General features: G+C 39.0%; 1 pseudogene; it reads right to left on the bottom strand.

Annotated features, from left to right (window-relative positions):
- Positions 1-536: 536 nt before the first annotated feature.
- Positions 537-12,317, bottom strand: LOC127419933 (acidic mammalian chitinase-like; annotated as a pseudogene).
- Positions 12,318-12,629: the final 312 nt, after the last annotated feature.

The following is a 12,629-nucleotide window of genomic DNA, read 5'->3' as shown; positions in this document are numbered from 1 at the left end:
AGGACATCCAAGTAATAGCCTCATAAATCTACTCATGCATAAAGCAAAGCCACTGGGCAGCAATGCCTGCACCTGCCGCTCCTGAATTCATAAGCCAGTGGCCTCTCAAGGGGACAGCTCTGTGGAGTGGTTCATCCAGGCCTGTTTTTAATAAGCTTTTGGTGGAACCCGTATTTTTGGTCATACAATTAGTTTTAGAGTATAATGAACTGTGAAAAGTCCACATGTACATAGATACAGTAAATTATAAAATCTCAGTTCTGCATAGCTTCACATTACCAGACTTTTGACTTTAAGCATAGTCTGGTCAACTTTGGCAACTTATTCTGGTCAAGAACCGCCCACTTAAACAGGGAAGAGACTGTCTGACCGATATGTAAACCACAGTTTGTTGTGTTTTTATGTGCCATTTAGGGGTGTCTTGATCTGAAATAATTTACACAACACAAATAATCTACCTCCGTGGTAAAAAACTAATTGCTCGGCATTGTCGGTCCACGATCAATTAGAAAAAACACAGAAGAAATTAGCAGAAATTTGTGTAGATTTTGTGTTGATAATTTATGTTCCACCTACAAACATAACTCAACATAAAACAAAGTGGAAAATATTCTGCTCATAGACATTTTGTGAGCATTATACATCAGACGGTCAGCGAATGGACTGTAGGTCCCAGGTCTCAGGCTTCGACTAAATGCTCCACATTGCAGTCAAAGATAAAAATTTGAGACACTTAAAATATTTGGGCTACATATTTATTTTATAATGCTGTATTCATTTGCTATCAAGCTTTCTGGCAACACAAGTTCTTTAATATTATTATATTGTGAAGTTTTTTCTTAGCAATAACAATGATTATGTATGAAATCATAAACCATACAAATGTTCTCATTCTAATACAGTTTTACACCAAAAATGCATTTAATAGGCAAAGCACAAAATTGTCAAGGTTAAAACACAGATTTACATTTAAAAATGCATGATTAGAAAAAATTTATTGTGCAGTTTTGAGGTCACTCCAAACCCTGGTTTCCCTCCGTGGCCATAATGCTTTAAGGAGTTGTTGGAAGGGGTGGTGGTGATGATGACCATGGTGGTGGTGACCATGGTGGCGGTGACCGTGGTGACCATGTCGATGATGTCCATGATGATGATGTCTGTGATGATGGTGACCCTCATCATGGACAGGAAGATTAGAAGAGTAATGGTGATCCCTATGGCTATGGTGATGATCCCTTATGTGATGTGAATCACCATGACCTCGGTGTCCATGATGTGAATGCATAATCACCTTAGATTTAACAATTGCCTTTTCATCCTGAGTGCTATCGGCACATATGGAGTTACCGAAGACATCTATATCAACGAAGACAACATCTACACCACCAAAGCCTTTCGCGAGTAACCATGACAACTGTACAAAGAGACACAAATGAAATAGAATTTCTTCATCAAACATCCTCTCTGTTCCAAAATGTAGTGAGCTGCCCCCATAGGCAGCATTTTAAAGCATCACAGGCGCGCCTGCAGGCGGAGTGAGAAAAATGTTGATTAGAAATATATTTATATTTTATTGTATGCTAAAATTATTGAATAAAATCACGCTATCTCATTTAAAATGTACTATTTACCCAATATTTGTGTGGGGTATGTACAGGTGCATCTCAATAAATTAGAATGTTGTGGAAAAGTTCATTTATTTCAGTAATTCAACTCAAATTGTGAAACTCGTGTATTAAATAAATTCAGTGCACACAGACTGAAGTAGTTTAAGTCTTTGGTTCTTTTAATTGTGATGATTTTGGCTCACATTTAACAAAAACCCACCAATTCACTATCTCAAAAAATTAGAATATGGTGACATGCCAATCAGCTAATCAACTCAAAACACCTGCAAAGGTTTCCTGAGCCTTCAAAATGGTCTCTCAGTTTGGTTCACTAGGCTACACAATCATGGGGAAGACTGCTGATCTGACAGTTGTCCAGAAGACAATCATTGACACCCTTCACAAGGAGGGTAAGCCACAAACATTCATTGCCAAAGAAGCTGGCTGTTCACAGAGTGCTGTATCCAAGCATGTTAACAGAAAGTTGAGTGGAAGGAAAAAGTGTGGAAGAAAAAGATGCACAACCAACCAAGAGAACCGCAGCCTTATGATTGTCAAGCAAAATCGATTCAAGAATTTGGGTGAACTTCAAAAGGAATGGACTGAGGCTGGGGTCAAGGCATCAAGAGCCACCACACACAGACATGTCGAGGAATTTGGCTACAGTTGTCGTATTCCTCTTGTTAAGCCACTCCTGAACCACAGACAACGTCAGAGGCGTCTTACCTGGGCTAAGGAGAAGAAGAACTGAACTGTTGCCCAGTGCAAAGTCCTCTTTTCAGATGAGAGCAAGTTTTGTATTTCATTTGGAAACCAAGGTCCTAGAGTCTGGAGGAAGGGTGGAGAAGCTCATAGCCCAAGTTGCTTGAAGTCCAGTGTTAAGTTTCCACAGTCTGTGATGATTTGAGGTGCAATGTCATCTGCTGGTGTTGGTCCATTGTGTTTTTTGAAAACCAAAGTCACTGCACCCGTTTACCAAGAAATTTTGGAGCACTTCATGCTTCCTTCTGCTGACCAGCTTTTTAAAGATGCTGATTTCATTTTCCAGCAGGATTTGGCACCTGCCCACACTGCCAAAAGCACCAAAAGTTGGTTAAATGACCATGGTGTTGGTGTGCTTGACTGGCCAGCAAACTCACCAGACCTGAACCCCATAGAGAATCTATGGGGTATTGTCAAGAGGAAAATGAGAAACAAGAGACCAAAAAATGCAGATGAGCTGAAGGCCACTGTGAAAGAAACCTGGGCTTCCATACCACCTCAGCAGTGCCACAAACTGATCACCTCCATGCCACGCCGAATTGAGGCAGTAATTAAAGCAAAAGGAGCCCCTACCAAGTATTGAGTACATATACAGTAAATGAACATACTTTCCAGAAGGCCAACAATTCACTAAAAATGTTTTTTTTATTGGTCTTATGATGTATTCTAATTTTTTGAGATAGTGAATTGGTGGGTTTTTGTTAAATGTGAGCCAAAATCATCACAATTAAAAGAACCAAAGACTTAAACTACTTCAGTCTGTGTGCATTGAATTTATTTAATACACGAGTTTCACAATTTGAGTTGAATTACTGAAATATATGAACTTTTCCACGACATTCTAATTTATTGAGATGCACCTGTATATTTAGGGTTATTAGAATATCACATTTGAGCTTAGCAACATGCTAACATCAAGCTTCATTGTAATCAGTTGTGAGTCGAGTCCCCTTGTGCAGAGCACTATTTGTGTGGCGTGCAGAGTTGCTACCTATGTTGGGCATTCTAAATCATTCACTTATCTTGTTTAGCAGGCTGCCATGGAAGGCAGATACCTATGTAAGCAGTAGACAGCAAGACAGCTCACTAGCTTTTGGAACAGTGCCATCTTGTACTTACTGTATCTTTTTAAGTTACCCATTAGCCATCTGTAATCTACTTAGTAGTTTAACTTTCCAAATTAAGTACCTGCTTAAAAAATATGCATCACTTACCTCCTTGACAAGGCATTGCACATCTGAGAAACTTGTTAAAGCAATGAACTGCTCTTGTCCACTTTTAATGGCCTGACACACCTGAAAGGATAAGAGTTTCAGATGACTGAATCACTTTGCCTAAGCCGTCCCTGATGAAGCAAATAATTAATCCTAAAATAATGCTATCCACGGTTATACCTGATTGGCCAGAATTAAGCCCACACCGTGGATGTGATCTTTCTTTTCTTCCTCTGTATTCAAGTCATCATTCCTTGGATGGTCCCTGTGGTAATGCCTTCTACGTGACCTTTGTAGAAAAGCAGGCATGGCTAGATTCAACTTTTGCAGGTCAACCTGCTGATCCTGCCAGTGTTGGACTGTTTTGTTCTATAAAGCAACAGGGACAGGTGAAACACAAGGTTCAGGTCTAATGGGCTAATAGTTTTATGTGATTTAGCCAAGGAGGATGGATCATCCTTGTTAGTACTGGTTTGGTTTAGAGGTAGGGCTGGGGTTAGGGGCTACAATAAAACAGGAAAAACCTCAAGAGAGAGCGATTCACCCCAGATATCCCAACAATATTGCTGTACGCAAACCGTTTTGTACAGAGAAATGGTGCAAAATTCCTAAGTAACGTTGTGCAGGTCTGATCTGCCATTACAAGAAATATTTAGTGGAGGTTATTGCTGCCAAAAGATTGGTCAACCAGTTATTAAATCGAAGGGTTCACATATTTATTCCCCCATATGGCACTGTACATGTTTATATGGTGTGTTCAATAAAAGACATGAAAATGTTTTGTTGTTGTTGTTTATATATATACACAGGTGCTGGTCATATAATTAGAATATCATCAAAAAGTTGATTTATTTCACTAATTCCATTCAAAAAGTGAAACTTATATATTCATTCATTACACACAGACTGATATATTTCAAATGTTTATTTCTTTTAATTTTGATGATTATAACTGACAACTAAGGAAAATCCCAAATTCAGTATCTCAGAAAATTAGAATATTACTTAAGACCAATACAAAGAAAGGATTTTTAGAAATCTTAGCCAACTGAAAAGTATGAACATGAAAAGTATGAGCATGTACAGCACTCAATACTTAGTTGGGGCTCCTTTTGCCTGAATTACTGCAGCAATGCGGCGTGGCATGGAGTCGATCAGTCTGTGGCACTGCTCAGGTGTTATGAGAGCCCAAGTTGCTCTGATAGTGGCCTTCAGCTCTTCTGCATTGTTGGGTCTGGCATATCACATCTTCCTCTTCACAATACCCCATAGATTTTCTATGGGGTTAAGGTCAGGCGAGTTTGCTGGCCAATTAAGAACAGGGATACCATGGTCCTTAAACCAGATACTGGTTGCTTTGGCACTGTGTGCAGGTGCCAAGTCCTGTTGGAAAATGAAATCTGCATCTCCATAAAGTTGGTCAGCAGCAGGAAGCATGAAGTGCTCTAAAACTTCCTGGTATACGGCTGCGTTGACCTTGGACCTCAGAAAACACAGTGGACCAACACCAGCAGATGACATGGCACCCCAAACCATCACTGACTGTGGAAACTTTACACTGGACCTCAAGCAACGTGGATTGTGTGCCTCTCCTCTCTTCCTCCAGACTCTGGGACCCTGATTTCCAAAGGAAATGCAAAATTTACTTTCATCAGAGAACATAACTTTGGACCACTCAGCAGCAGTCCAGTCCTTTTTGTCTTTAGCCCAGGCGAGACGCTTCAGACGCTGTCTGTTGTTCAAGAGTGGCTTGACACAAGGAATGCGACAGCTGAAACCCATGTCTTGCATACGTCTGTGCGTAGTGGTTCTCCCCCACATTTTTGAATGGGTTTTGTTTCACAGTCCTCTCCAGGGTGCGGTTATCCCTATTGCTTGTACACTTTTTTCTACCACATCTTTTCCTTCCCTTCGCCTCTCTATTAATGTGCTTGGACACAGAGCTCTGTGAACAGCCAGCCTCTTTTGCAATGACCTTTTGTGTCTTGCCCTCCTTGTGCAATGTGTCAATGGTCGTCTTTTGGACAACTGTCAAGTCAGCACTCTTCCCCATGATTGTGTAGCATACAGAACTAGACTGAGAGACCATTTAAAGGCCTTTGCAGGTGTTTTGAGTTAATTAGCTGATTAGAGTGTGGCACCAGGTGTCTTCAATATTGAACCTTTTCACAATATTCTAATTTTCTGAGATACTGAATTTGGGATTTTCCTTAGTTGTCAGTTATAATCATCAAAATTAAAAGAAATAAACATTTGAAATATATCAGTCTGTGTGTAATGAATGAATATAATATACAAGTTTCACTTTTTGAATGGAATTAGTGAAATAAATCAACTTTTTGATGATATTCTAATTATATGACCAGCACCTGTATATATAGGAGACTGTGTTTATCTATTGATGTGACTTGTGAAATTTTATGACCAATTTATGAAGAAATTCTGGTTTCACAATACACTAAAAATTGTTAACCGGCAATAGGAACTATTTATACCTGATCTAACCCTTAAAATACATTTTGTTGGTGTAACTTAATTAGTTAGGTTGATGTCAGACATGTTAAATAATGTTTGTTTTTGTTTTTTTTGGGGGGGTTTCCCCTTTTTCTCCCAATTTGGAATGCCCAATTCCCAATGCGCTCTAAGTCCTCGTGGTTGCATAGTGATTCGCCTCAGTCCGGGTGGCGGAGGACGAATCCCAGTTGCCTCTGCGTCTGAGACAGTCAACCCGCGCATCTTATCACGTGGCTTGTTGAGCGCGTTGCCACGGAGACATAGCGCGTATGGAGGCTTCACGCCATCCACCGCGGCAACCACGCTCAATTCACCATGCGCCCCACTGAGAACAAAGCACATTATAGCGACCACGAGGAGGTTACCCCATGTGACTCTACCCTCCCTAGCAACCGGGCCAATTTGGTTGCTTAAGAGACCTGGCTGGAGTCACTCAGCACGCCCTGGGATTTGAACTAGCGAACTAGCGAATTCCAGGGGTGGTAGTTAAATAATGTTTTTGACATAAAACCAGTTCATCAGTTCAGATGTTCCTACATAAAGTACTTTTTTTTTTCAGTGGACTTTCTCTTGCAACATTACCATTTCCCTCTCATTTTAGGGATAGTGTCAAGCAAGGATGTTACCAAATATTTAAAACTGGTGGGATGGAATGTAAAAGCTTAAGTTGAATCAACCAATGAAAACCCCATATGAATGGACCACTATCCTAATATTGGGGGTGATGTAAGCCTGGTGTTAGGCCTATGATTAGTTCATTGGAAGGATTGGGATGTTAATCCAGTAACATGTAACATGGGTAAATCACACCATGCGGGACGCTAATGTATTTTTCCGGTCGACACACATCATATTTTTAATACAGTAATTGACTATTATGACAAACTGTAAAACTAAATACATTTAAGGAATTTACAATGTATGGTCCATCATTTTCAAGATGAGCAGGCAGAAGGGAGATGAAGTCCACATACCTTTTGAAAGGAAAAAAACACGTTAAGTACACTGAGAAATAAGCGACACTTATGAATGATGCTGAAGAATGAGACTTACTGTGAAAGTGTTCACTCATCATAACTGACCATGCTGCTATGGTCAGTGTGGTCTGGTATAGACATGGAAAGAAGTAGAGACTGGAAAACAGAGACACTTGTCTCTTCTTCAATCGCTCCTCTTAGACTCTGCAGTCAATACAGAAGATTGTAAATGACATGAGATTCATCATATTTGGTATATAATAAAAAAATTGAGTGCCTGAAAATAATAATCCTTGCTTTGAGAAAATTCATGAACAGCTCTTTGCTTTTGCTAGATTGCTCAGAAACGGGGCCATCCAGCCAAGTCAAGTCCAAACCATCTAAACTATTCTCCCCTCAAGTAACTCAGTGTCGTGGATATGAAATTCTCAATGCTGGACTCATTAGCAGACATCAGCTCCAACCTAAACAGCAGCAAATGTAGTTTTTGGACGAATATTATGAAATCTGTCAACAACATATCCAGGTCATGTTTCACCCAAAATCACTGAGAAATTAGAAATTATATTTCTTAGAAATTATTTATAAAGACAATTGATGGAAGCCTATTTTAGAGAATAGAAGCCAATATTAGGACCATTGTCCCCACGAATTCGCATAATATATATTATTATACAATGCACGGATCTCAGCCTGCCTGGCAGACATTTCATGTTAGATGAAAGAACACCACCTCGCAACTCAACCTAGCAAAGACGGAGCTTCTCATTGTTCCAGCAAGCCCAGCAGTTCATAATAACTTTACCATTCAACTAGACTCGTCAACAATTACACTATCCAGGACAGCCAGAAACCTTGGGGTTCTGTTTGACGATCAGTTGAACTTCACGGACCACATCGCAAGAACAGCCCAATCATGCAGATTTGCTCTGTATAACATTAGGAAGATCAGACCCTTCCTATCTGAGCATGCTGCACAACTCGTTGTCCAGGCTCTTGTTATATCAAGACTGGACTACTGCAATGCTCTTCTGACAGGACATGTGCAGTTGAAGTCAGAAGTTTATATACACTTAGGTTGAAGTCATTAAAACTCATTTTTAACCACTCCACAGATTTCATATTAGCAAACTATAGTTTTGGCAAGTTGTTTAGGACATCTACTTTGTGCACGACACATGTAATTTTTCCAACAGTTTTTACAGACAGATTGTTTCACTTTTAATTGACTATATCACAATTCCAGTGGGTCAGAAGTTTACATACACCAAGTTAACTGTGCCTTTAAGCAGCTTGGAAAATTCCAGAATATGATGTCAAGCTTTTGGCAATTAGCCAATTAGTTTCTGATAGGCTAATTGGCTAACTGGAGTCAATTGGAGGTGTACCTTTGGATGTATTTTAAGGCCTACCTTCAAACTCAGTGCCCCTTTGCTTGACATCATGGGAAAATCAAAAGAAATCAGCCAAGACCTCAGAAAAAAGTCTGGTTCATCCTTGGGAGCAATTTCCAAATGCCTTAAGGTACCACGTTCATCTGTACAAATAATAGTATGCAAGAATAAACACAATGGGACCACGCAGCCATCATACCACTCAGGAAGGAGACGCAATCTGTCACCTAGAAATGAATGTAGTTTGGGGCGAAAAGTGCAAATTAATCCCTGAACAACAGCAAAGGACCTTGTGAAGATGCTGGAGGAAACAGGTAGACAAGTATCTATAACCACAGTGAAACGAGTCCCATATCAACATAACATGTAAAGCTGCTCAGCAAGGAAGAAACCACTGCTCCAAAACCGCCATAAAAAAGCCAGACTACAGTTTGCAAGTGCACATGGGGACAAAGATCTTACTATTTGGAGAAATTTCCTCTGGTCTGATGAAACAAAAATTTAACTTTTTGGCCATAATGACCATCGTTATGTTTGGAGGAAAAAGGGTGAGGCTTGCAAGCCGAAGAACCCCATCCCAACTGTGAAGCATGGGGGTGGCAGCATCATGTTGTGGGAGTGCTTTGCTGCAGGAGGGACTGGTGCATTTCACAAAATAGATGGCATCATGAGGAAGTAAAATTATGTGGATATATTGAAGTAACATCTCAAGAAATCATCCATAAAGTTAAAGCTCGGTCACAAATGGCTCTTCCAAATGGACAATGACCCCAAGCATACCTCCAAAGTTGTGGCAAAATGGCTTAAGGACAACAAAGTCAAGGTACTGGAGTGGCCATCACAAAGCCCTGACCTCAATCCGATAGGAAATTTGTGGACTGAACTGAAAAAGCGTGTGCGAGCTTGGAGGCCTACAAACCTGACTCAGTTACACCAGTTCTGTCTGGAGGAATGGGCCAAAATTACAGCAACTTTTTGTGAGAAGCTTGTGGAAGGCTGCCCAAAACATTTGACCCAAGATAAACAATTTAAATGCAATGCTACCAAATACTAACAAATTGTATGTAAACTTCTAACCCACTGGGAATGTGATAAAAGTAATAAAGCTGAAATAAATCATTCTATCTACTATTATTCTGACATTTCACATACTTCAAATAAAGTAGTGATCCTAACTGACAAAGACAGGGAATGTTTTCTACCATTAAATGTCAGGAATTGTGAAAAACTGAGTTTAAATGTATTTAGCTAAGGTGTATGTAAACTTCTGACTTCAACTGTACAGTCAAACCTCTGCAACTGATCCAGAACGCGGCGGCACGATTGGCCTTCAACAAGCCCAAGAGAGCTCAATTTCACACCTCTCTTCAACAAACTGCACTGCTTGGCAATGGTACCTCGACATTAATTTCAAGTCATTGACGCTCGCTTACAGAACAACCACTGGCTTTGCACCCCCTATCTATGCTCGCTACTTTAAGTCTATGTGCCCTCCAGAAGCTAATTTTCAGCAGGTCAGCGGCGCCTTGTGGTGCCATCTCACAGAGGCGCAAAATCACTTTCCCGAACTTTCACTACAACTGTTCTTCGCTGGTGGTGAGTGAGTAAATTTGTAATATAACGCCATGCCAGCTTCCATGGCTATTTTAATTACGAAAAACAACTTCAAATGCATTTCTGGGTACAATATTAAAAAGCTATATAAGGTTTTTAAAATGTATTTTCGATAAAAATTCTAAAACTGATTCAGGGTTGATTTTGTTAAAAATCTCTTGAAAAGTGTTTGCTGTGTAAAATAATTTCCTAAAAGAAATAAAACTAGCACAATAAAATAAAATATGCTTCAGAGACAGTGGACTTTTGCATGAGGTGCATTATGGTGGAACTTCGTCTGATATAAAAAATTATGTGTGAGTCTGGAATGTCCTATTCTGCAATGGTGTAAATGATCTGGTCCCAGCGATTGCTCAAGTTAAATATCTGTCTTTTTCCCACTACAGAGTTGATTTCTCTTCACTGGTGGAACGACCTGCCAAACTCCACCTGAGCAGCTGATACTCTAGCTACCTTCAAGAAAAGTCTAAAGACACATCTCTTTTGGGTGCACTTGACCCAGTCCTATTAATGCAATAACTGTCTTTTTTCTTCTTCAAAAAACAAAACAAAAATTCTCAATCTACTGTTTTACCACTGTCTCTCACCTTCCTCTCTACTTGTGCTTTGTATGACAGCACTTCTCGTATTACTGCCTCCTTAGGATGAATAGATTCTGTTGTATTCCTCATTTGTTTGGATAAAACCGTCTGCTAAATGAATAAATGTAAATGATGTATTATTTAAATGATTATGTGCTTATACATCATGGTGGTATTTTTTGTACTGTCTTTAATTTATGCTAATTTAAATTAAATCATTTTGTTAAAGTAACTTTTTAGTGTACAGTAACGATATATTTCTATTTTTTCATTCCTTTTGATTTTAGGGTAAAATGTAACCTGGAAATGTTTACGTGAGTAATTGCTTAGAGTCAGTCGATGCCATTAGTAGACAATGTGTGCAAAACACTTCAAATATCTTGATGTTTTCACTTCCAATCCAAGCAAAATCTTCAGATTTGGATTTCTGGAGTAATTAATATAATACATTAGTACATAATTTTTGGGTATACAAAGAATACTTTTGAAATGGCATAGTTTATTTGACAGACCTCTCCTTCATCTTACTAAGAGTATCATAGTCATCCTCCGACAAGCTCTGAAGACTGAGCCTGTCATCAGTAGAGGCAGAGGGGACGACAATATGAGTGCACAGACCCTCACGTGTGCAGTGTGTTAAAACATCCAGAAAGCAGGTCACTCTGTGGTCCCTCTGTGCACCTGAGATGTATGAGTTAAAGAGAACCTGTATTATAATTACTAGCCTGAGTGCCCTTAGCTATAGCCTGAGGTTACTCTTTAAGGTAATGCTTGTTATGCCTCTCAAATGTGTCCTTTCTCAGGTTCTCTCTAATCTAGCAACAGTGAGTGCACTTGCACTGCATGACACCATTGCAAATGCAATGTTCTCCTTGAGAGAAATGGAGGGTTGAATGACATTTTAAAATATAACAGCTAGTTGCCAGTCTTACCCACTGAAATCACTAGGCAAAGAATGAGCAGAGCTGCAAGGGAGAAGGAATATAGTTATTAATAACTTGATTGGTGTTGGAACAGTTGTTTTAGGTGTTTATTTTATTTTGTTATAAGGTTGTTATTGATATTAGGGAAGACTGTGTCAAGTTCCTTTTCTAAATTAAAAACCACATCCTGATACGTGTAACTGTTGCTACTAAATACTCCACTGCACAAAACCCAGGCAACAAATTATAGCAAAAAATTTTGCACTTTTTTCAAGCAACATAGTTTGAAAATGTCTCATATGAAACTATATTGCAATCTTATCTTTCATGACATTTGTTATACAAATTTGTTTGCCTGATGAAAATGCAAAGCATACATGACTACACAACAGAAGCAAGAGCATTTTACATATCAATACATCAAAATGTAAAAAAATAAATAAAATAAAAATTAAAAAAAATTAAGTCACTTTGTTATCTGTTATAAGACTGTATCTACAGAAATCTACAGAAATCGCAATATCTATCAATTTAAGATTCACAGTGGTTTTAATCATTTACTTTTACTAAAAATAATACATTTAAAATAGAGATGAATGCTCTGTATTCCTACCTCTGCTGAGCTGCATTGTTGTACTGTGCTGTTCAAAAACAGCAGCTGTCGCAAACCTTGGGGTGTTGTTCTCTGATAAAGGCAGACTGTATGTTATAACAATAGAAAAAAAACACCACTTCCTGTGTAAACACTTCTTTTGGTGTGATAGTTCCCCAACTGGTTTTAGTATTGTGCTACAGCCCTGCGCTGACTTTCTAAAACATACTTAAGTTAATATCATAATTGTGTGTTTTTATTTATATTTGTGATTTTTTTGGGCAACAAATATTGCATACAGCATAGAACATTATTAATTTGTATACTGGGAACTGAAACTGTACATAAACTTTGTAGCGTCATAGGTTGTTGTTGTTGTAATGTCTGTAATCTGCCGCTAGAGGGAAAGCTTTCTGATGCACATTAGGTCTGAACTCCTCAGCCCGCATCC

The sequence above is a fragment of the Myxocyprinus asiaticus genome, chromosome 29 (assembly GCF_019703515.2).
Source record: "Myxocyprinus asiaticus isolate MX2 ecotype Aquarium Trade chromosome 29, UBuf_Myxa_2, whole genome shotgun sequence".
Lineage (NCBI taxonomy): Eukaryota > Metazoa > Chordata > Actinopteri > Cypriniformes > Catostomidae > Myxocyprinus > Myxocyprinus asiaticus.
This window is presented reverse-complemented; position numbering and strand designations above follow the sequence as displayed.